This window comes from Paroedura picta, chromosome 11, assembly GCF_049243985.1.
Source record: "Paroedura picta isolate Pp20150507F chromosome 11, Ppicta_v3.0, whole genome shotgun sequence".
NCBI classification, from domain to species: Eukaryota; Metazoa; Chordata; class Lepidosauria; order Squamata; family Gekkonidae; genus Paroedura; species Paroedura picta.
In genome coordinates this window covers 34530583-34555969 of record NC_135379.1, presented here as the reverse complement: position 1 = coordinate 34555969, position 25387 = coordinate 34530583, and the positions used below count along the sequence as shown (strand labels likewise).

General features: G+C 44.8%; 1 long non-coding RNA gene across 1 annotated transcript; it reads right to left on the bottom strand.

Moving 5' to 3' along the window:
• Positions 1 to 2101: 2101 nt before the first annotated feature.
• On the bottom strand, positions 2102 to 22224 carry LOC143820660 (uncharacterized). Its single transcript, XR_013225445.1, has 3 exons — positions 22145 to 22224; positions 14822 to 15126; positions 2102 to 3587 (listed from the first exon to the last, which is right to left on the bottom strand). It is a non-coding gene; the product is annotated as an uncharacterized LOC143820660 (long non-coding RNA).
• Positions 22225 to 25387: the final 3163 nt, after the last annotated feature.

Below are 25387 nucleotides of genomic sequence, written 5' to 3'. Positions count from 1 at the left end.
GGACTACAATTCCCTTGAGCCCCTGCCAGCAAACGCTGGCAGGGGCTCATGGGAATTGTAGTCCATGGACATCTGGAGGACCACAGGTGGACTACCCCTGAATTAGAACACAGGACATGCTCAAGCGATCCGTGTTTCCTCTCCAATGATCTGTGGGCTGCAATTCGTTAAAAAATAACTAAAGGATTGGATGGGACTTGATAGTCATCTAATATCCTCCTCTAAAGCAGGACCTAAATATTTTGAACGGATTTGTCTGCATAGTAACAGCTATAGATCAGGTTACAGTTATCAGGGGGAGGAGAACTGTGAGCTCACATCAGGGTGCTGGGACTTTTAAGACAGGAATAAAAGCTGATGCTTCTGTTATGGCTGTCGTGGAGCCCCTATAAATCCTTGTGGGACTGGTTTAATTAGAATTTGTGTGCTACTTCTATGGAAAGAGCCTCTTGTGGCGCAGAGTGGTAAGGCAGCAGACATGCAGTCTGAAGCTCTGCCCATGAGGCTGGGAGTTCGATCCCAGCAGCCGGCTCAAGGTTGACTCAGCCTTCCAGCCTTCCGAAGTTGGTAAAATGAGTATCCAGCTTGCTGGGGGGTAAACGGTAATGACTGGGGAAGGAAATGGCCATCCACCCCGTATTGAGTCTGCCATGAAAACGTTAGAGGGCATCACCCCAAGGGTCTGACATGACCTGGTGCTTACACAGGGGATACCTTTACCTTTACCTTCTATGGAGCCCGCTCAAGGCAACACAGAGTTACGGATACCAACTTCATTGTGTGGCCTAGAATTACTAGTGACCTCCAGACTATGCAGATCAATTTCCCTGAACTAAGGAGCAGTGCAGACATTATGGCATCATATTCCAGTTGAGGTATGTCTTGTTCCCAAATGTTGCTGTCTTTAGGCACCACCCCCAAATTTCCAGGAATTTCCAAAACTGAAATGAGAACTCCTTCTTACAGCAAGACAATAGAAAATATTACTTCTGTTATAATTAAAACATTTCTTCTATTATAATTAAAATATTTCTTCTATTATTATCTTCTATTATAATTTAAAAAATAAAAATTATGATGGCCAAAGTAGAATGAAGTTTGAGCCCAGTGGTATCCTTAAGGCCCACAAAGTTTTATTCAAGGTGTAAGCTTTTGTGTACATGCACACTTCCTCAGATACCTGGACTCAACCTCTGTTCTGCTGCTTCAGACCAACAGGGCTACCCACCTGAATCTATCTCAATGGCCATACTATGAAGAGTTTCCATCATGTGTTGAATTTCCATAATGACACCACCCAACCCTGGGGACTAGCACAGTTTTGCATGATCCACACTGTGAGAGCCTCTCACTATTACAGCCGCCACAGAAAATACTATCACACATGAATATGTCCTGTGGCCCCATGTAGCATCTGTAACATAGAATCATTCATGAGAATTACACAATCAGATTATTGATTAGGTAATGAGTGTCACAACATCTGCAGAGCCAGAGACATGGTGGGGTATCTGTCAGTGGAGAACATCTGTCTCCACCAGAGGAAAACTGAGCAGGAATGAACTGAATGGTTCAATCTAACATCCTTAACATTCATTGGAGATATGGGATTTCTTAGCCGTATTAATCATTATTAGGTAGTTGTGTTCCACAGAGGAAGGACTGGGAGAAGGTAATTTATAATATCTGATCTTTTATCCACAAATAATCTCAAACTGGGTTACATCAGAGTTAAGGAGAAAGGTGAACATAGATGGTATTCAATACTTTCCCTCTGAAGACAGAATTTTTATTTCAGGTCATTGGAAGAAATCAGGAAGGACCTCTATAAAAATGATTGGTAAAGATGTTGGAGACAGAAAGAACATTAAACCAAATAGTCTCCTATTAAATTTAGGGATGACAGATGTTGGGTATTTAATCTATGACATGACTGAGGGGAAAGAATACTGCCCTGAACAGAAACTACGGGAATGGAGTAACTGGTATCACCGACAATGATTTTTGGTTTTATTGACCCAGATTGCTCTCCCACCAATTTATTTATTGATTTAATTGACAATGTTTTTGCTACTAAACCTTTGTATTGAAACGGCTTTATGATTTTGCAGCAGTTAAAACATATGAATATAAAAGAACAATAAAACAGCTACCAAAATTTTTTAGCAACAGTATACAGTCAGGAGCAAGAAGCATTAAAAGTGAATAAAATCTGTATTTCAAGGATGCTCTCAACAGGCGAGGGGGAAATCAGCAACACGACCGAGAAAACAAAGACATTGTAAACTGACAACGAATGCTCAAAATGTCATTGGAATAGTAATGCAAAATTAATATTCTTTCCATGGTGTGATTGCATCACTGTAGGGTAGCTGCAGATACCATGTGGTACTTTGCTTCTTTTCTTACTGGAGAAAAAAAACCCTGTTTTATGCTCTTCCACCTTTAAGGTAGTCAACTAAGGGACAAGCCAGAGAAATGCTCTCAGACAGCCAGAGCTTCCTTTACTAGTCTGCTGTCCCTTGGGGTATAGTAGAAACTGTGGGCTTTTAGCATGAATTTGTTGAGACAACTGCAATAGATACCAGCCTACATAAAAGCTGACCTATTAAGAAAACTGTGGTTGATTTTTCAGCAATAGGACAGCTCCTTAAAGCAGATGGCAATGAACGTATTTAGGCCGCAGTGCCCCCATTACACCACCAGCAGCCATGAACCCATCCAGGAATTCCCTGGTGGACATAAATTTCATAGTCTCTCTCATCATCTCATCGGAAATAAAGTTATGAATGTAGGCTCTGTGGACTGCCTTGCTGGGATGCACCTTCTTGGCGGGGTTGGTATGCCGAGGCAGAGGGCTACCCAGAGACCAGAGTTCAGTCCGGGAGGATGGGAGCCAAGGGAGACAGAGTACACAGCAGGTGGGGCAGGAGGCGGAGTCAAGCTGAGCCAGAGTTGAAAGCCAAACTAGAATCAGGGGCCAGCAACAGAGTCAGAAGCCAAGCCAAGAGTTGGGAGCCAGGGTGTGGTTGGAAGTTGAGCAGAGGGTCTGGAGCTGGGAGCATAGTCAGAAGCCAAGAGTCTGGAACCCGGAGCACAGTCAAAAACCGAGCCAAGGGTCTGTAAACAGGAGTCAAAGGTGCAGAGCTTTGCTGTGGCAAACCGAAACAGGAGTTCTCTGGGAAGATGGGCAGGGAAATGCATGTACTGTCCCCCACAGAGGACCTTGTTTCAAGGTTCTCCAGAAATACACAGAACAGGGCAGAGCAGCTCTCAGCCAGAGGGCCTGCAGCTGGAGCTAATTCTCATCAGAGGAAGGAGTTGCAGCTGGGTCCCACCTATCTTGACAGTGAGCTGCCAAGTGTGCTGATCTTCTGGCAGCTGTCAAGGTAAATCAAGGCTGCCATCATTGCTGCTCTGGTGAGTATCCGTGGCTTGCAGAGGTCTTGGCCTGGTAGTGACAGTGCTGCTCCTCTGATAAGTCCTCGAGACTGGATGGGATCTTGTCCTGGGGTTTGATGTATGTTGGCACATGCAGCTGGGTCTCAGCCTGGCTGTTTGTCATCCAGGGAGTCTCCTGGCAGCTCCTGGAGATAACTAGGTCAGGTCAATACAACGGGGTCAGTGCCCTCTGGCAGTAGAGCCAGAGGTGCAGCCAGAGTGATCATGATGCTGTCAAAATGGTTATCAAGTATTAAATAAATACTTGGTCTTATTAGCACAATGGTGTGTATGAGTGATATGGGGTATGTTATAGCCCAATCTCATTAGATATCCGAAGCTGAGCAGGGTCAGTAATTGGAAGGGAGACCACCAAGGAAGACTCGGTGGAGGAAGGCAATGGCAAATTACCTAAGAACACAAGAGAAGTCATGTTGGATCAGGCCAATGGCCCATCCAGTCCAATGTTCTGTGTCACACAGGGGCCAAAAACAAAGTGCCATCAGGAGGTCCACTAGTGGAGCTAGAATTCCAGAAGCCCTCCCACTGTTGTGCCCTAAGCACCAACAATATAGAGCATCACTTCTCCAGACATAGTATTCCATCTATACCTTGTGGTGACATAATATTCCACCTATACATTGTGGCTGACAGCTACTGATGGGCCTTTGCTCCATATGTTTATGCAATCCCTTCCTGAAGCTGTGCTTGTAGCCATCACCACTTCCTGCAGAGGTAAATTCCATGTGTTAATTACTCTTTGGGTAAAGAAGTACTTTGTTTTTTCTATTTAGACTCTTAGGGGCAGTAAGGTTCCCATTTTTCTGTGCATGACTGGCAAGATCATCTAAGTGAGCTTGGTTAGCAGTAACCAGAACTGACAGTGAAGGGTTGCTTCACATAAGATAAAATGGGCATCTTCATCTTGTTTGTTTTCATTGGCAAAGTAATCGGAAGCTACTCTTCCAGTTCGGCATGGTCCATGGGAGAGTGTGGACCGAATGTATTACCACTTGGGGAAGGAGCCCCAGATCCCACCATAGCAGCTCACCCTTCTTAAGACCCCTGACTTCAACCAGAGCTACCAAAAGGAGGAGAAACTCCTGGGTGAGGATAAGGCTCTCTTCCCAGTTGCATGATCTTAATAGCTTTGTTGGTAGAATAGCTTCAGCCTCTATACATGTATCTCGGACTTTGCTCACAGGGAGCATCTGTACATTAGAAGATGCCTGGCCCTTCCAAAGCACAAACTTTGATCTTCTGTAACCATCACAAGACAGCATGAATCAGAGATAAGAAGCTCAGAGCATTTCCTCTAGCATGAAAGATAAAATGCGTTTGCATTTTATCAAAGACACACACAAAAAAGCTGACGGGTGAAAAAAAATCAGATACTTCCAAGCTTCCAAGCACTTTTGTGGAATGTCGCAACAACAGGGAGTGCAGGGGAAGGTGTATAATATGATGTCATGAGTTTTAAAGCAAGATCCCTTCTTTCTTTTCGGTCCGCTCTTTATTCCATTTAATACCAGGCACAAAAGATTGCCAAGCTGCTAGCAATACTCAGTGGAGCAATTTTAGAATAGTTTGAAAGGAATGAGTGGAAGAAGAAAAAAAGTCCAAATTCATTCTTGCGTTACATTTTAAAATAGAACAAGTGTTCAGAAACACTGAAAGCTTCCCACATGTTTAATTACCCTAGACTGCCTTTATTTCTTCCTTGTCATTATTACCTCAATGTCTCTGAGCAACCCAGTTGGCCAAGTTGGTGTAGGATTCGCTGTAAAGCAGTGGTTCTCAACCTGGGGGTTGGGACCCCTTTGGGGGTCGAAAGACCCTTTCCCAGGGCAAGCAGCTTGGCTGGGGAGGGCACCATCCACACATTAGCCTTGTGGGGTAGATCAAGATAGAGCATTTGTCTGTCTGGAGCAGCGGAAAAGAGCGAGATCGGCATGGCGGGACAAGAGGCAGAACTGAACTGAGAAACCCCGAGAAAAAAAACAATTTATATACAATCATGAACAATGGATCTTCACGCCATTGGTCAGTTTTGGTTTAATTTCTGTGAAAAAACACTTGCATAATTTTATGGTTGGGGGGTCACCACAACATGAGGAACTGCATTAAAGGGTCATGGCGTTAGGAAGCTTGAGAAAGAGTCAGCAACCCAGTCAAAAAGGCACTGGGCACCAGCATTTAAGAATAAGATTTAATTTGTATTTTTTCCTCTCCTGCCTGTCCTCCACAGGCTTCATGCGGTTATCTCTTGTTTATCATCACCACAAGGTGCTCTTCAAGGCTTGCTTCCCACTTCTGAAGAACCATTTTCTCTGCACCCACTTCAATCTTCAGGTGGTTGCCTACTGCTTAATAGCCTACCTGCCTGTGCCTTTTCCATTATATCTCCCACCTGATGGAATGGGTTCTCTGAGGAAAGTAGGGGAAAGACATCTTTAGAAGGTTTTAGAAGGCACTCCAAGGCCGTTTGATTCACTAGGAATTTTAATGGGTTGCAAACTCCAGACATTGTCTTGGGGAGAGGGATAAGTACACAGGGTTTTTTTGTTTTGTTTTTAATGGAATTATAAACTACTTTGAGCCACAAGGGAAAGGAGGGGTATAAATATTTAAATAAATATATAATGGCTGCCTCTCAATGCCTGCAGGAGCATCATTATTATGAATCTATCAATCTAAATTGATGGGTCCGTTCCTACGTAGTAGTGTCTGATCTCTCCAATTCTTGGAGAATGATTTTTCCTGGCAGAACCTATTAGATGAGAGCAAAACTAAATGTTATGACTCCCGTGGGTCTGGTCTGTGGCCACCATTTTAGAGAAGAACTGGGCCATTTAAAAAACCTGCAAGGGCTTGATTCAGTCCATGGTGCAGCTGGGCCAGGTGATCTTGGCCCTCCTCCCTATGTGCCCTTTAAAGTGGCCAAACAATGGCTGTTTCAAGATTTGAAAAGTCATGACGTGTTGGGGAAGCAAAATCTCCTATCCCAACTGAGCCACAATTTTTAAATGGCCAAAGTCTGATCTAAAATAGCATCAGGGGCCATGGGGCCACCATGACATCTTCTAACCGGAGGCAGTAAGGATGGAAAGTAAGGTTTTCTGTAAGCAAACAGTACCTGTCACCAGTAAGCCAGCCCTCCCACCAGTTAAGTGGGTCTTTGAAGTGAGGCCTCCCCAGTTCAAAGTCTTAACATTCTGTCTACTGAGCTTTACTGTCTCTTCTTATTCCAATGACATCTAGATCAGGCCCTTAGCAAATTCTCTTTAGTTCAAAAAGGTATGTTGATTAACAATCTGGAATCTAAATTCCAAGCCAAGAGAATTCAGTGGAAATGCCTAGAGCTTTAAAGGTTGCCTGTTCAATTGAGTTTTTAACCTCTTGAGATATTTTCTGGCTGTAGAGTCATAATTCTATCTCCCAGCATGAAATTGCTGGAGAGAGAATAAGCAACATCCCCTTCTACAGCTGCTATTTGAAGGGCAATACAAATCGATGTGTCTTCATTAATTCAGAAACAACAATTGGCAAATAACTCAAAAGACAAGGAAAGAGTTATAGTGTGCGTGTGTCTGTGTGTGTTTGTGTGTGTGTGAGAGAGAGACAGAGAATTTCTCATGTTTAAGGTACAATTTTGGTTTGGATAATACTGCTAGGCTTGGACATGAACTCAGAAGTTACTGAATTGAGATTTTAGATTAATAGTTAAACTTCATTATCAAATCTATTACTTAATATGGTCAGTGAGAATTAAAGTATTGCTTCTTGCCCGATGCTTCAAACAATCCCCTGCCCATTAAAGCACTTTCAGCCCCTTAGAAATTACATTGGCATTGTCCCCCCCCCCCCCCCAAAAAAAGAATCTGAAAATATCAGTGTTTGTGGCAAAGCCGGGATCAGCTAGGTTAAACCTGCTGTATCCAAATCTAGGCCTGGAAAGTGTCTTCTCTAGTTCAAAGAGATTAAAGTTCAACAACAGATGGTATTGCTGCATTGGTGAAACTCTCAAGCAGCTGTAAGACAAAAGGATGCACAAATCTGGGCAGGCTCAAGGCATTTTAGTGTTTGGCTTACGATCCAGTATGAAATCCTAGTTAAAACGTCAGCCTAGGATTAAGGAAACCCAAATTCCAAATCCCCAGTTGGCCATGGAATTCAATAGCAGTCCATAGTTATCTGTCTGTCTCTCTCATATACCTCGCAGGGCTGTTGGGAGGATAAAAAAAAGAAGGGAGAATCATCAGGCCCTTGAAAGTAGAGTAGGATTGATTGATGGACACATATAGAAAATCCATTTGACTAATTCCAGTGATCTATAAAATGCTTTCCTGGGTAAATATTGTTGAAATGAATGGACGGGTTTCAGATGTACAGCTGCCATTCATTTTAATCAACTGTGCAGGGCAGCTTGACAAAGGGTTGGGTCTAGGTTTGCCAACTTTGGGTTAGGAAATACCTGGAGACTTTGGGGGTGGAGCTGGAAGTGGGCAAGATTTAGGTTAGGATTAGGGTGTAGTCTAATGCTATGGAGTCCACCCTCCAAAGCAGCCATTTTCTTCAGGGGACCAATCTCTTTAGTCTGGCGATGAGCTATAATTTCAGGGGATCCCCAGATCCCACCAGGGAATTGGCATGTCTAGTTGTGTCTAATGATGGACAGATCAGTCCGCCTGTGATTTGATCTACTTTTGAGGGTGCCCCAAATCCACTAGCTGTGGTGGCCACTTCACTTGATCTATGGCAAGGGCTTCAGTTTCAGTGAGCAGTGAAGAATAGTGTGATATATATATATTTTTAAACCCTCTGTATTCCTGATCAGAAATAATTGCTTGCCAGATGTGAAGTGTGAGCCATCCACTGTTTGCAGTATAAATGAAGTGATGTAAAATCCCATGCAGACATCTATTCCTGACTTCAAAAGAAGTCATCCAACACCACAGCTGTCAGAGTGGTCCACTGGCCAAAGAGATGAGCTTGGATTCCCAGGCTGCTCGGCTGCCAAGAAAAGAAGGATTCGGGCAAGGATTTTGCTTTGGGCAAATCTCAGGAAACCTTCCCAAGCAGGTTAGGTCACTTCCATTAGCCTCTGGCAGGCATTCTGCTCTAGGATAGGAGCTGGTTAGGCTTTCGTGTGAGTCAGCATGGCTGGGTAACAAGGAGTTTCCTCCTTGGCAAGAGGCCAAGCCCGAAAACATTCAGTATATGCCAAGGCTCAGCCTGAATGATGCCAAATAATAATGACCTTCCAGGCAAAAGCACAGTGCTGTTCAGTGCCTTACTACTGAGTCACCAAAACCTACCTGCTTCTGGGGTTAGGAAGACAGGAGGCTCATACCATTGAGCAGGGGTAGCTGAACTGTGGCTAGCCAGATGTCAAGGGATTACATTTATAATTATACTCCATGGACATCTGGAGAGCAACAATATGGCCCCACTGCCATAGAGTTCTGGCTTCCAGGCTGCTTGAGACTACTTCTTTAGAGATTAACCTCTAGGGAAATCTCAGCTACCAGAAAAAAAGCAGTCTTGGGGGCCTGTATTTGCAGGGTTGGGTGATGCCTGTCTTGTCTCAGAAACTGGGAAGCCACTACAGTCCCTGGCAGCTTACCCTGCTGCCGCTTCTAGTATATGTTTTGTACCAAGTAGTAGCAGTGAAAATGGTCTTTGCTGCTTTCCTCTCTTTCCTTCAAGCCTCTGCATTTCCTGAAAAGCTTGGAGGACCCGTGGGATGAATGTAGGGTGTCTTGTGGGGAAAACAAGATTGGGAATCAAGCAGAAATGGGTTCCCCCCTTCTCGGATAAACTGTTCCATGAATGGGGCAGAAATTCCCCTTCTCACTGCATCCTTCCCCCCATTGCTTTCTGCTGTTCCCAAGGCCCTTACTTGCAGGAGTTTGGATTGAACCCAAGGAAACAAGAAGAGAAGCATTAATGATTAATGCCTTATGTTTGTTTTGCATGTCTACTGGCAAAAAATGGTATCTCCTTGAAGGTTAGAAATGGCAAAATAGATCCTTAACAAGAGAGGATGGGAATGAAACATTACCAAGGCTAGCCTTAACAGAACTGTCTCTATAGATCTACTGCACGGAGGTGACTGAATGGTCATACCAGTCCCGAATGGCCCCACCAGCAATGCCTGACCCCACAGGCTTTCCAAGTTATCATTCCGATCGCTTTAAGTGCACTAGGGAGTGTATGTTTGGGGGAGGGGGAGATGTAAGACTGCCTCAGGCTTGAAGTTAACAGGACCTAAAGTGTTTGACATTCTAGCACTGAAATGCCATTGCACAGATTAGCCTGGGCTCATTTTGTTACTGAATTTTTATATTCTTCAGTGCAATGCTAAGGAAACAGCTTATTATTAGCTAGTGGGATGGGATGAGGGGGGATATTTGGAGAATCCCATAAAGCAGTTTGCTGTTGATAAAGTGGACTATGCCATTTCTAAACACAGAGCATAAAGATTAATGATTGATTATAAATGGAGATACAGGAAAGAAACTGAATTAAATTCCCAGAATAAATGTACTGCCTCTCAGTTTGAACTACAAAACTCTTTGTAGCTGGGGACTAGGCCATCTGCAGGACCACTTGCTGTAGTTACACCAACCTGTCCTTTCCCTTTGGCCTTCTTCAGAGGTCCTGCTCTGCTTGGTCCCACCTTCAGAGGCCAGTCAGGTAGCAGTCAGAGGTGGGGGGTCTTTTGTAGGAGAGTGCTACAGCTTCGGTGGACTCTTTTAAAGCAGAATAGTCTGCTGTCAACAGAGATCTCATTTAGGTATTGGATGAGGCGGACTCCATTTTGATGGCTCTTTGGTACAATTATACCTTGATTTATTTTAAGCCTTGGATATATTTTCTCTGGGTTTTATCGATGTTGCTCTTTCAGTATGCTTGGAGCTTTTAAGTCTGGTATTACAGTGATTTTGTTTTATTCCGTGTTGATGCTCCTGAGAGTGTCTGAGTCACTAAATGAGTGAATCGGTGAAGTCCAAGTATTTATAGCTATAGATTGCCTCACGTACAAACGTCAAATGATTTATTGCAAGGAAAGTTATCATAAATGTGATGGGGGGGAAATTACTAACAGATCGCATAAGCAAACATATTACCACCAGCTATTCTCAGATAGACAAATTGTTTGTTTAGGAAACAGATTGTTTTTAAAAAATGATATTTTATTGTCGTGAATTTTATAAGGATGGGTAACCATGGGTAACCATGTTAGTCTGGCTGTAGCAGTAAGAAAGAGCAAGAGTCCAGTAGTAGAAGAAGAAGAAGAAGAGTTGGTTCTTATATGCCGCTTTTCCCTACCCGAAGGAGGCTCAAAGCGGCTTACAGTCGCCTTCACATTCCTCTCCCCACAACAGACCTTAAAGTAGTACCTTAAAGACTAGCAAAATTTGTAGCAGGAGATGAACTTTTGAGACTCGCTGCTCACTTTTTATGAAGTCCTGCTGTTTTCTAATCTAATGAGCTCACATGAACACATGAATCAGCCATGTTGTTGTTATGTGCGAAGTCGTGTCTGACCCATCGCGACCCCATGGACAATGATCCTCCAGGCCTTCCTGTCCTCTACCATTCCCCGGAGTCCATTTAAGTTTGCACCTACTGAATCAGCCATATAATGCCTCAGACCACTGGTCTAGCCAAGTATTGTCCTCTTCTGGCTGGCAGAAGCTCTTCAAGGTCTCAAGTGGAGAACAGTCTTTCCCAACATCTGCTATCTGCGAGTCTTTTACTGGGCACTGCAGAAACTGAATTTGGGACCTTCTGCCTGTCAAGCAGATGTTCTGATCCTGAGCTGTAGCTTTTCCTGTTGATGAATAACTGGATCAGTAGGTCATGGACTGTGAAAAAAATGGTATGATTCAGACCACTTCTGAATTTGTATTACTAAGGGAAACATCTGCTTGATGTGCTTGTGGGACCTCTCAGAGGCTTTTGAAAGCATAGATGTGATTTTGAAATGACTAATACAGTCTGGATTGGCATTGCTGTGCTTTTACTCTTTTCTGTCTCATAATTTCTTGTGATGTAAAGGGTCAGTGATGACTAAATAATTATCTTGGGGTAAAGTGCAAGGCACAGTGTTGGTTTAACATCTATATAGCCATGAGTTCTATGAAATATTTATATCAGGGATCCCCAGCCTGGTGTCATGGTGCCTGCCAACAACTTTACTGAGGTGCAACAAATGTTTTTAGAAAGTAGGAAGGGCCAGGCACCCAACAAAATTTTTTGTTGACCAATGGAAATTTTATGAGCTGTGCAGATTTTAAAGTGTTGTTTTGACAGCACAAGGATGGTCAATTTGTGACTTAAAATAAGTTGTGGCAGCCAATTTGTAGATGTCCCCGCCTTCTGTGGCAGCCATTTTGTGGTTTTTCCCATTACAATCTGTCAGAATGCCAAAGGTGCCCAGACATTCTAAAAGACTGTGATCTTTGATCTGTAGGAAGCCACAAAGCATTTAGGATCAATGGTCTTGGTATCTGAAGAGATTGGATGGCATAAACCAAACTGAAGTTGAATCCAGATAATACAGGAGTGAAGATAGTAGAAAGATTCAATGCTCTGTAGGGGTCTTAGTCTCCTAGATCAGGGGTAGTCAACCTGTGGTCCTCCAGATGTCCATGGACTACAATTCCCATATGCCTCTGCCAGCAAATGCTGGCAGGGGCTCATGGGAATTGTAGTCCATGGACATCTGGAGGACCACAGGTTGACTACCCCTGCCCTAGGTAATACAGAAATTTGCTATTTGCATAGGTCCAGAGCTTGAAGGGGCCCTAGAGACAAATCTACTTTACTAAGTCTGGGATTGCCCCTTCCCTCACAGCCTTCCAGAGCTGGTACAAATCTTTTTCTCCAGACAATTATTTGATTGATTCATTTTGTGGTTTCAGCAGCTGCTGCTGTTTACTGATTTGATGTATTAAGGCAGCTTTTGGTGTTTTATGTGATCCGCTGAGAAATCTGGAAAGATAGCATGTAAATATTTGGGAAAAATAAAAAAAAACAAGCTTGGGTCCATTTATGTTGTATTATTAGTGGACAATAACTGGCAGTTTAAGCAAATAAGTGAAGGTCTGTGGAAAAGAGACAGTTTTACCCTAATTAATAGTTGCCTTTGAAGCCTAGACTGAGGACCAAAGTACAACTTGCTCTTATCCGGTTCAGCTTGACTTGTAGATAAATCAGAAGCGTAATATTTTCAGGGCTCATAGAATAATAGAGTTGGAAGGGACCTCCTGGGTCATCTAGTCCAACCCCTTGCACTGTGCAGGACACTCACAACCTTATTGCTCATTTCCTGTAATCTGCCACCCCCTTGCATCTTCACAGAAGCCAGTTTGGCACCTTTTCCGAGGTATGTTTTTCTCAAACTATGGTAAATTGTTACTGGCATTAAGAATGGAAGACAGAATACTTAAAAGTACTGATGTGATGAAGTGGCAGGAATGCTGGAACAGTATCCAGAAGACAGAGGTCTGAATCCCTCTTTGCCACAGAGTTTCCCTTGGGTGACTTGGAGCTAGCCACTCCCTTTCAACTGAGCAGTTATTGTTATATGGAAAAAGCAGAGGAGGGAATAAGATGATGTAATAAGAATGAGGCAATAAGATGCTTAGAGTCCCTATTGAAGAGAAAAGTGGGAGTATATATCAAAATAAAATATACATTCACAGATTTCCTGGAGGCTGTTGTTGCCTAATTGAGTGTGTTGAAACACAGACAATGAAGTCACTGCAGCAGGTAGTACAGGGCAACTGCTCTGTAGGTTTCTCAGCCAGCTTGCCAGGAAGTATTTGATAAGATAACATGATGCCTCCCAACTAAGTATTTGAAAAGTTGTCACTTGGAGGAGTGCAGGGAGCAGTTCCTGTTGGCAGCAGAGGCTGGGCTCACAATAATGGGTTTAAACTACGTGTGGAACGTACCACACTGGTATCAGGAAAATCTTTTTCACAGTCAGAGTAGTTCAGCAGTGGAATTGACTGCCTAAGGAGATAGTGAGCTCCCCCTCACTGGCGGTCTTCAAGCAGCAGCTGGACAGACACTTATAATGGATGCTTGGGGCCAGCCTTTCTCAACTTTTTTTTTACCGTTGAGAAACCCCTGAAACATTCTTCAGACTTCAAGAATGTTCAGAAGTGGCTCAATCATGAAGAATATAGTTGGGACGCATAGCTGTGTACATGTCCACCCCTTCCTACTCCAGCCTATCAATGGCCATTGAGGGGGGGCAGGTCAACATGACCATACATGGTCACCCAATAAATGTTTAACAAATTGTTAAAATATATATAATTAACTCACACCCATTCAGGAAACCCTTCCAGGGCTGTCAAGAAACCCCAGGGTTTCATGAAACCCTGGTTGAGAAAGCCTGGGAGTTGGGCTAGATGGCTTGTATGGCCCCTTCCAACTGTCTGATTCTATGACATTGACTGAATCCAGCTTTGAGAAAGGAGAAGAAGAAGAAGAAGAAGAAGAAGAAGAAGAAGAAGAAGAAGAGTTGGTTCTTATATGCTTTTCTCTACCCAAAGGAGGCAGCTTATAGTTGCCTTCCCTTTCCTCTCCCCACAACAGACACCCTGTGAGGGAGGTGAGGTTGAAAGAGCCCTGATATTACTGCTCGGTCAGAACAGCTTTATCAGCGCTGTGGCGAGCCCAAGATCACCCCGCTGGCTGCATGTGGGGGAGTGCAGAATCAAACCCAGTTCGCCATATTAGAAGTCCACACTCCTAACCACTACACCAAACTGGCTTTTGAGGCCTGCACTGAAGCTTCCAAAAGGGTCCTTGGTGCTCCTTGCTGCAAGCTGATGGAACCTTGCTTCCGTGTAGTGAGCAAGCTAGATAATTGGATGCAAAGTTCTTGTGTCATTAGCTTGGAACAAGAAGCACCAAAAACCCTTTCTGAAGCATCAGTGCAGGCCTCCAAAGCTTTGCCAGTGTGGGTTGAGTTGTGGGCAGCGGTTTAATTCACCAATAGCAAACCAGCTCTGAACACCTCTTGCCTTGAAAAGCCTGTGCGGTTGCTATAAGTCAACTGTGACTTGAGGGCCAAACAAACAAAAACAGGACTTCCAAGGCAACTAGAACCTCCCATTACTTTGCCACTGTCCCTGATCATCAATTCAAATTCACTACCCAATGTGTTTGATCATCACTAGTCACTATCTGTCTCTATGGCTCACAAGTCAGCTTGTCTGTTTTAAGCAAAAATAAAATAAAATATCTAAACCAAGGTTAGAGAATGTTTAAAGCTATACTAACAGGACGGAGTATGAATAAAAGCAGTCTTTAAGATCCATGTGCAGTGTAATGAGGTTTTCATTTTACCAACCTCAATTGCTATTTTGCTTATGCTCCACTTGTCCAAAGGCACAATGACTCCTACTAGAAGGGCTTTCGGAAATGCCGACTCAGAGCTTTAGTGTGGAACGTGGCCGTCAATCAGCAGTGAACTTGAAAGGATACTCTGTGAGCTGTGCCACTCCTAGTTACTCGATGAATTCCATGGTCTGCAGTCAGACTGAAGGGGGATTGCTGGTGTTGTCTATGGCTTGCAGTGAGCAGACACGTCCCGTTGGTAGCCGTGCTTCAGGAAAGCTGCCATCCCCCTGCCAACTCCACCCAAGTCCGAAGCTCCTTTTGAGAACATGAAACCAAACAGGGATCAAGGCGGTTAGTGTGTTCACGTTCTTCAGTCCAAGGGAAAACAGAAGAAAGCAAAGCTGCACACATAAAGCTGAGCAGGATTGATTTTTTAAAAACCCCGCTGAAAATAAACTCAACATATTATTTATAAAGCCTAGAAACAAATACATAAAAATGAATACTTGACATACACATGAATACGACATATGGGGCAGCCAGGCCATTGTGACCACGAGGACTTTTCCTGATGGGTCAATGGCTGCTCTTGCAACATACATCCCTGGGCTGAGTCAGCCCAGTAGCAGAAGGGCAGCAGGTAGCCTACTCTTGTGAAGTGAGTGGCAGGCTTCATACTGCCTGCCCGCTTGAACTAGTTACTAGATCTCCCTGGCTACTGATGAGGGTCGGGTTGCCGGATCCAGGTGGAGAAACTCCTGGAGATGTGGGGATGGAGCCTGTAAAGACCTCACAGGGGTACAATGCCAGACAGTCCACCCCCCAAAGCCTCCATGTTCTCCACAGGAACTGTTCTCTGCATTCTGGAGCTGAAATTCCAGGGGATCCCCATGTCCCACCTGAAAGATGGCATCCCTAGCTTGGATCACACATGCTGCCTGCCTGGGCTGACAGACTGCCTCTCCCTTCTTTGCCTCTCAGGACTTCACAGGCCACCCAAGCAGGCAGGCTACCTCTCCCTCCCTCCTTTGGAGATGCAGGATCTGGGCAGGCTGGGAAACAGGGAGCTTTCCTGGAGCCATTACTCCTCCCAGTCCACCCCTGTATGACATGAGCAGAATATATTAGGGTATGTTCTACTTTAGCTATAAAATCAGAAAAACAAGATGAAGAATAGAAAATAAAATAATAAAGTTTGTCTTTACCTCAAGGCAGCAGAAACTGCCAGCAAGCCCTGCACAGAGTATAAGATCCTACAAGGCTGACTCTGAAATGGCTTATCTTGGCTTTAGAATGCAAATATTTCCCCCTTTCCACTTAAACCGGTCCATTCTATACCAAGAAGTATGAAAGGAGAGAATGAGGCAGCCAACCATCTCTTTCTCTGGAAGTTAAGGTTACACAAAATGATATGTGAATACATAGGGCATTTCCGCATATCAGAAAAAATAGCGTTATGTCTGCTGAATAGTGCAGTGCTAAATATTATTGCACCACCAAGTCCCTCCTCATCTTTTTGCTGTGTTGCTTTTGTTTGCCACCTTTTTGCACTTCTCACCCTCCACAAGTGCTACTGGAAATGGTGGAAGAGAGCAACGTGCTTTACACATGACTCTCTTCCGTCTGTCAATCAATCCAGGCAGCCAATCCCCTTTCTCCATGTTTTAAAGGTCCCGTGATGCTCGCTAATTTTTAAAATTCATAGTTCTCAATTGAAACGCCTATGCATATAACTTTTAAAAATTAATCTCATTCCTGATTTGGGGGGGGGGGACTTTAGCGAGGCATGCTTTGTGTTACAACTTCGGGGGGGGGGATTTATTTCTGGCATCGCCTGCACATTTGTCCGCCTATCTGTTACTCCAGGATGTTAGACCTTTGTGAAAAGAAATTCCTGTGCCCGGGAACAAGGGAGAGGGAGGCAGATGTGAAGGCAGGATGAGACAGGTGTTTTTAGTGCATTTAGCCTCCATACCTTCCCTCTGCTGATTACCTGCTGGTTGCTGTCCTGTAGCTTGTGCTAAATAGGTTGGGGAATCTATGCAATTCCCCAACTCGCACTTTAAAATGGAGGATGTAGCAGCCAGTTACTGATCAGAGGCTGGCTGTGGGCAACATCATAAGGAGTGTCCAGAATATAACGACTGCATTAGGTAAGCATTTCCCTACACTTAAAGGGTGCGGAAATGCCCATAGAAATGATAAAGTACAAGTCCTTGTCAGTCAGGAAATGAAATTATATCCTTAGCTTCTGAGATCCAGATGTGTGAACTGCTGTCCCCTAGTGATGTCTGCTAGTGGAGCACACAGGACAATTGACTTACACCACAAGAGTGTATGAAGGTATATGAGAAACTGAAGTACCATTCTAAAATGCCTTCCATGCACACAAATGTATAAGAATAAAACCCATGCCATAGAGAGTCTTCACAATTGTATTGTTTATATGGAACTCATTTTCTTTAGTATTACGCACAAGTCAGAGAACACACATGGCGCTGATATTGATAGTGAGAAAACAGATAAGGATGGAGGGTGGCAGAAGGAATTTGACGAAGCTTCCAGCACGTCTCAATACACAATAATCTTGAAGTGAGTCCCAATGGAATCTTCTCCACGTAAATGTACATCAGGTTGCAGCCCTCGTCAAAAATGAAAGCAAATGGCAAAGCCTGATGTCTTGTTTCTGTCTTTTTCATTTTTATCCCAGCCTTCCTCCAAAGAGCTCAGGGCAGTGTACCTGGTTCCCCCTTTCTCCGCCTGTTTTCACAAGTGCTCTGAGAGGAAGGCAGGGTGAGAGAGGAAGGCTGGCACAAAGCCATTCCGCGAGCACCATGGATCAGTGAAGATTTGAACCTGGGTTTCTGCAGTCTGGCACTTGATCCACTCCAGAGCACTGGCTCCAGATAAAACAGCCATTTGCTAAGTAGCTACAGCCTCAAATAGCCCTGCGTAATCATGGCAGGTGTTTTTTCACATCTCCACTGATAGCCTCTTCTGATCCATGGAGTATTTTTTTAGAATGGTTTCTAAGCAGCTTATTTATATTTATTGGCCTTGTGCCTACGGTTACCAATTGCTAGGGAGTGAAACAGATGCTGTCTGCAAACAATCTGGATGTTGAAAAACCTCTTACTTTCTTAAGAGTGACTTGTGAGCAGAGTTCATGCCCTGAAGTTTAACATTTGTAATTCTGGTACATTATCTTGTCCAGCCAGTTAGCTGGGAATGGTTTATACACCTTTTGTGCCCCCTGACTGCTTTATGCCTGTGATGAAGTAGGTTCTTGAAAGCATAAGCCATGATAAACTAGGTTGCCTTTTTTCACTGCCACTGCCAGTGTTGCTTTCACGCTGCTTACGTATTGGACAAAAACAGTGAAGAAACTGTACCCAAGGCTTCTGATTACTTGAACAGTATTGATTTGCCCAGGCAGTGCAAAATCAGAAGGGATAAGTACAATGGAAGAAATGAAGGCAAGACATATTCTCTGTGAAACTCAAGGCAGAAAGCCTCTAGCTTTCATTCCCTATTATTTATCCTTATGTTGTGTGTAGTATACAGCCAAGAGATCCAAGGATTGTCTGGCAAAGAGACAAGGGAGGTTTGGAGGTGGTTTGCCATTGCCTGCCTCCAAATCATGACCCCTGGCATCCCTTGGAGGAGCTCCATCCAAACCCTTGGAGATCTCCTCTCCAAATACTAGACAGGGTCAGCCCTGCTTAGCTTCCAATGGGATTAAATTAATTCAAAAGAAATTCCATTTAAACACCCAGAAGAAGTTCCTGAGAGAGCAGTTTCTCAGTGGAACAGGCTTCCTCAGGAGGAGGTGGGTTCTCCATCTTTGGAATTTTTTTAAACAGAGGCTGATTCTGTGAAGGTTCACGGGGGTGGCAGGTTACACCCACAACCTCCTGGGTCATCTAGTCCAACCCCCTTCCAACTCTATGATTCTATGATTCTCATGGGATTGGACTTGCCTGGGTTAACCAAGTCAGGTCAACAACTGCCTCAGAAAATCTCAAGAAGCATCTTGTGGTTAAGACTGCTAAATAATGGAGGTAGTTCTGTGAGAAATCTATATCCATACAACTTATATTCTGCCTCTCTCTGAATTATATTGGAGATGGCTTACAATATAAAAAAGAAATAAAACAATAATGCTAGAAATATAAATAGAAAACAGCAGCAAACTGATAAAACAAGACAAGGAGACATATCGGTTTAAGATAGGGTAAGTCCTTATATATCCTAAAAGCAGTCTTAAAAGAGATTCTAAAACTATAGTGTTAACACAGTGGGAGAACCAAAAAACAACAGTGGGAGGCTTAAAATGTTTGAAAGAAAAAAAAAACACCTCCAGCTATCTCGTATGGAGGAAGGGAGACCAATATATTGCCCTGAACTTCTTGGTGGAAAGGCAGGATACAACTGCACCAAGTAAATAAGTTAAACCCTGCCTCACTCTGCTATGACAGGTAGGCAGCAAGGTTGAAGAGGACAGAGGAAGCAGGAGGAGAGGTCTGCTGGCTGTGACTACTCAGTACTAGGTCCCCTTCTGCTGCTTCCCCTCCAGCTTCCACCTCCTCCTTCTTGTCTTCTTGCAGGCAGGAGATTGGGCAAGGCTGCCCCCAATTGCCTCAGCTTTCCGTTTCCCACCACTGGCTCCAGCTGCTACAGACAGCTCCTGCCTCACCCCAGGCTGCTCTCTCAGCTGGGCTATTGGGTGTAAGTGGTGGAGCACTGGGAATGGAGACAGCTACCACTTGGGCAGGGCTGGAAGTAGGAAGGGAAAGAAGGATGTGCAGGGACTTCTCTTCAGCCTCCAGAAGAAAGGGACATAGGAAAGAAGAGGCTCCTCTCACCTTGTCGTTGCCCCTCAAATTCTGACCCAAAGTAGCTTATGCTATTTTCCAGTTTATCCTCACAATGACTAGGGTAGCCATCACTGGTTTAGATAATACCTGGAGATTTGGGGGATGGAGCCTGAGGAGGGCGGGGCTTAGGGAGGGGGCATAATGCCATTGAGGCCACCTTGTAAACATGTCCATTTTCTCTAGCTGAACCAATCTCTGTCACCAGGAGATCAGTTGAAATTCCAGGAGATCTTCAGCCATCATCTGGAGATTGGCAACCCTAACAATGAGGTAGGTTAGGTTATATATGTGTGACTAGAAGGTCAGCCAGCAAGCTCCCAGGGCAGAGTGGGGACTCCACGTTGCTTTTCCCTAGGGTTGCTAGGTTTCCCCTGGCCACCAGCAGGGGATGGGGATGGGGGGGTGGCTGGAAACTCCAAGAGCAGTGGTCCCCAACCTTTCTGAGGTTGGGGACCGGCAGGGCATTGGGGCGCGGCCCACGCCCATGCATCAGCCGCGCCCGCGCATCGGGCCGCGCCCGCGAGCCGCGCCTGCACATCGGGCCGCGCCTGCGAGCCGCGTCCGCACATCGGGCCGCGCCCCGCGAGCCGCGCCCGCACATCGGGCTGCGCCCGCACGGGCGCGGCCAGGCCCCGATTCCCTCTCCCCGCCCTCCCGCAGTAAGAAGCTTCCCGGGCCGCAAGCTTGCGGCCTGGGAAGTTTTTTACGGCGGGGGGGCGGGGAGAGGGAGCCGCGGCCCGGCGCCATGGCCTTCGCGGCCCGGTACCGGGCCATGGCCCGCAGGTTGGGGACCACTGTCCTAGAGATTTGGGGTTGGAGCTTGGAGAGAACAGGAACTTCAGTGGAGTATAGATTCCACCTTCCAAAGCATCCGTTTTCTCCAGGGGAATGGAGTCTGGAGATGAACTGTAACTCTGGAAGATCCTGAGGTCCCATGTCTCTTAGGACCTACTCTGACACTATCATCACTACTGCACACTGGCTTCTAAAATTAACAAGGGGGTTCTGATTTTTTTAAAGAAGATGCAGGCACTCGGACTAAAGCTCTATTAATGGTTTGCTGGCGGCTGTGAAGAGTAAACCCTTTCTGTGAAAGGGAACGAGTGGGAGGGGAACTTCTCATGGTGGTCTGGCAGCCCCAGACCCAGGCTTGTTGAGTAAACTAATCCTTCTCTGTGGTAAAAACAAGGCCCCAAGAGGTTGTTTTAGCAGAGCTTGGTCTACAGAGGAATTGGAATTTGACGGTGGAAGCCTGAGGTGGCAAACGGGCTGTATCACTTCAGACTGTTGGTGGGGCAAAAATCATTTTTTTAATGTTTCCCATGTAAAAACTCCCTACAAATAAAATAAGAGCACAGTAAGGAGCCTCTTGTGGCACAGAGTGGTAAGGCAGCGATATGCTGTCTGAAGCTGTCTGCCCATGAGGCTGGGAGTTCAATCCCAGCAGCCGGCTCAAGGTCGACTCAGCCTTCCATCCTTCCGAGGTCGGTAAAATGAATACCCAGCTTGCTGGGGGGTAAACGGTAATGACTGGGGAAGGCACTGGCAAACCACCCCGTATTGAGTCTGCCATGAAAACGCTAGAGGGCGTCACCCCAAGGGTCAGACATGACTCGGTGCTTGCACAGGGGATACCTTTACCTTTACCTTTAAGGAGACAAGCCATCCTTTATTGGTTGAGCCTTTTTCTCCTTACAGACAACGGTAAACATGAGGGAGTAAGTTTCTCAAAATGGTTCAGTCCACTCTACCTTTTCAGCCTTCTGTCACCTCATCCCGCTATATGCATAATGTTCCAGTCCCACAGAATTGTTTTGCTTCCGGCTCCGGCAACGGACATCACAGTTTTTGTATTATCCTGAAAACGTATATCAAACGCCCCCTCCACTTAAGACCGGTTTCCAGGCACTGAAGCTCTCCTTTCTACAGCCTGAATGTACAAGCCAATATTTCTGGGAATGGCTCATCCACACCACGTTTGCCAACAAAGCCACGAATTGCAGCTTTCTGGAATCCCGTGTGCCGTTCCAGGATGCCAGTTTACATAAGACAAGAAGCTGGCACTGGAGCTATTTATTTTCTTCTTCTTTCTGGTTTGTTTGTTTCTCCCTTGGCAACAGTCATTCCTTTGCAATTCAAGATTTCTTTCCAGCGGCCCCCTCCCACAAGTTGCCAAGCGCCTCCTGCAGTTCCGTGAACAGGATCAGGCCCCTTGCCAGCTCAGTGGCGGTGCCTGGGCCAACCCTCTAATTCCGGGGTAATGATAATGATTAGGCTTGCACAGAGTGTTGACACATATTTATTAATTGCAAGGTGGGGCTGGTTTAGCAGTCGTCTAAGACAAACACGCGCTGAACAATGAGCACATACAGGAGTTGGAAGCCAGCCAGCCATGGATCAGCAGCAGCTGCGAGAGCCGTAAATTACTGTCCTGCCAACAGAGATGAAAATCCTACCTTGCGACCTGCTTATTTCTGCTTCTCCCATTGTGGAAACTCTTTTCTTCATTAAGAGAAGCACTCTGCGTCTATCTCCAGCCACTGAAGGAAACGGCTGCTCCGAACAGGAGGCCTTGGGGCTGTGCCAGCATTCCCAGTAATTTAGCTGTGAAATTCCTAGATTACAAATGCCCCAGAGCTGCAGCAGGCCAAGGTTAACCGTGCCTGACAGTGTATTAAAGCAGATGATAATGCAAGCCAAAGGTTGCTCGAAAGCAAAAGGGGAAAATATGTTGCCTGGCTGGGAGCTAATTGAACGATCAGCCATTGACAATATCAGGCACCGTTGGGGTGGCAGGTGCAGTTCCCACCTCCCCAGGAGGGTAGCCCGGGAGGATGGAGCTATGGCTCGGTGGGTGTGTTAATCCATTCAGATGGGCACCAGTTTAAAACTGCTCAGCACAATAATAAAAGTGTGGCCCACTGGCCAGGTGGAGGTGGTGGTAGTAGTAGTAACAACAAAACAACAACAATAATAATAATAACCTGGAGCATAACACCTCTGATATCACAGGTGTTGGGGGAAAAAATGAGAAATAGGGTTTGGAAGAATGACATTGCAATGCCAGAAGGCAGCAGAATAGAAAAGAAAATATCAAGTTCTACAGAGTTAAGAGTGTCTCAGTTGTTGTCCAGTTGTCATTGGAGCCCTTGGAGCAGGGCCCAGAAGACTCAAGAAACACCTGGGCATTCTAGGCTGGGGGTAGTCATACTGCAGCTCTCCAGATGTCCATGGCCTACAATTCCCATGAGCCCCTGCCAGCATTCGCTGGCAGGGGCTCATGGGAATTGTAGTCCATGGACATCTGGAGGGCCGCACTTTGACTACCCCTGTTCTAGGCATTAAGCAAACCACAGCAGCGCAGCTCCAGAAGACAGTATTGCTTGGAACAGCAAGAATCCTGCAAAGATGCCCCTGCAATTCCCAAGAACTTGGCTAGATCTGGAATTTCCAAACACCATCTACCAGTCAAATATCTGACAGTGACCATTCATACTAATAAGGACAATAGTAATAATACTAAATAATAAATAAAAAAACTGCAGAGGTGGGTTTCTACTGATTCCACATTGCAAGAGGCGGAAACATTAGAACTTGCACTTTCTGTGTGCGACTGGGAACTCTTTTGTATTTATGCTATTTACTCTTTACCGTGGAAGCATCACTACTCCAAATTTAAGTTATTTGCAGAGGGCTGCCAGCTATTTTTATATCTCCATGACTGGCTCAATAAACATCTGACACTTTGGGATTGTAACTAAGTAGCAAACAGAGCTGGCTGCTATTGAAAACATCTTTCTGAGCAAAGGGAATTGTTGTTCAGCTTAAAAAGAAAGGAAGAAAATTGATTTGTCTACAAAAGCCTTTGTTAAAGTGTGGGTGTTTTCTGTTTCAAATCCAAATGTGATGAGTGGAAATGGGATGGAAATGTTGGAGGGAATGATATCTTCACTGCAAATCAACCACGATCTACATTGCCAATGTGTGTGTGAGAAGGGGGGGGGGGAGCTGTAACGAAATGTCAATTGATGCACATCAGTATAGCTCTCTCCTCCACTTTTCAACTGGCAATGGCGAGCCTTGAAAGAGATCTTTAAAACATGTGATATGTTTTTCCAGGGTGTGTGCTCTAGTCAGGTCATATATTCTGATAGCTCTTTGATTCTCAGATGCATGGGGCTCCAATTCAGATTGTGCCCAGTAGTCCACGGGGAAGGGTCTTCAACCCCCTGTTTTCTCAACTCCCAATGACTGAGGTTATTTGCTCCGCTGGGGAACCTCACATGAAGCCATCCCCCTACATATGCCGCTCCCAATGAGCAAAGACTGGCTCCTTGAGGCCATCTGAGGTCAAGAAAATGGCTTTGGTGTGAGGTCTAGGCTCCTTTTCCCTGTGTGCCATGGTTCCATCAGAATCAGGCTTCCATGTTCCTGGGAAGCACAGATGTCTCAGGATATATGATTGACTCAGTTCAGAAAGTGCCCAGGTAAAGACATAACATGTAGTTAAGCCCTTTGGGGTCATGAAGAATAGCTCAGAGGAAATGTCAATACAGTCTATGGCCATGGTGAAAAATTCAAATTCTGTGCTAGGGAAAGGGACTGAAAATAAAACAGCCATTGTCATATCATCCTTGCATGATGTAGCTGCATCTGTAGTTTACAACCCATTCTGGTAATTTGATCTCTGAAGAGATTTCAGAGCTGGGGAAAATGCAGAAAATGTTCAAGCGAATATTGTAAAGGAGGATCCTCCCTAGGAGAAAAGGCTCATGGGTTTGATGCTTTTCATTCAGGAAGAAAAGGCATTAAGGGAAGAGCATAGTATAAAATTATGGATGGCATGGGGGAAAGTGGATCAACAGAACTTTATCTCTCCCCAAATACCAGAACTCAGGGATGTGTAATTAAGTTTATGGCCAGTAGATTCCATACAAACAATAGAAAGTGTACACACACACACACACTTTTGGAACTTACTGTTGCATGATGTATTGATGGCTTTAAAATGATATTAGACCAAATAATGGAAGATGTCAACCGATGCTTATTAGCCATGATAACTAAATTAAGTTTCTGCATTCAGTAGATGCACACCAGCTAGCTTTATGAATTGCAAAGGACCGACTCTTCTTATACATTCATGTGTGCTGATTATGCTCTTCCAGATAGCACCTTCTGATCACTCCCTTGCTTAAAATTGCTCATTTGTCATCTGCTAGAGTCTGATCCTCTTCATTAGTGGCTCCTACCTTATAGAATGTTCTCCCTGAAAGGGTAAGGGTAACACCATCCTTAGCAGGTTTTAGGAGATGCTGTAAGGCAATATTATTTGCTAGGACTTTTAATTAATTAATTACTTAAATTTTTATCCCACCACTCTCCAGGGACTTGTGGCGGTTTACACAAAGCAGAAATAAACCCCAATAAAATAAAACACAATACCTTATGCTAAAATCTATAAAACCCCATAAACTCCATAACCCCCCCCCCCATATCTTTCTCAGTCTACAATCAAACCACCACAAGTATAGAATACACAGAATATAATAGCGCTGGCTGGAGGAGGGGCCCCTGTTGTCCCTAGAGTGCACATTGCAGCTATAATTGTGGGCAAAGGACTGTTTTACTCCATTTTGCATATTTTAAATTTTGAATCATTGTGAATTACAAGGGGAAGGGGAAGTACAAATATTTTC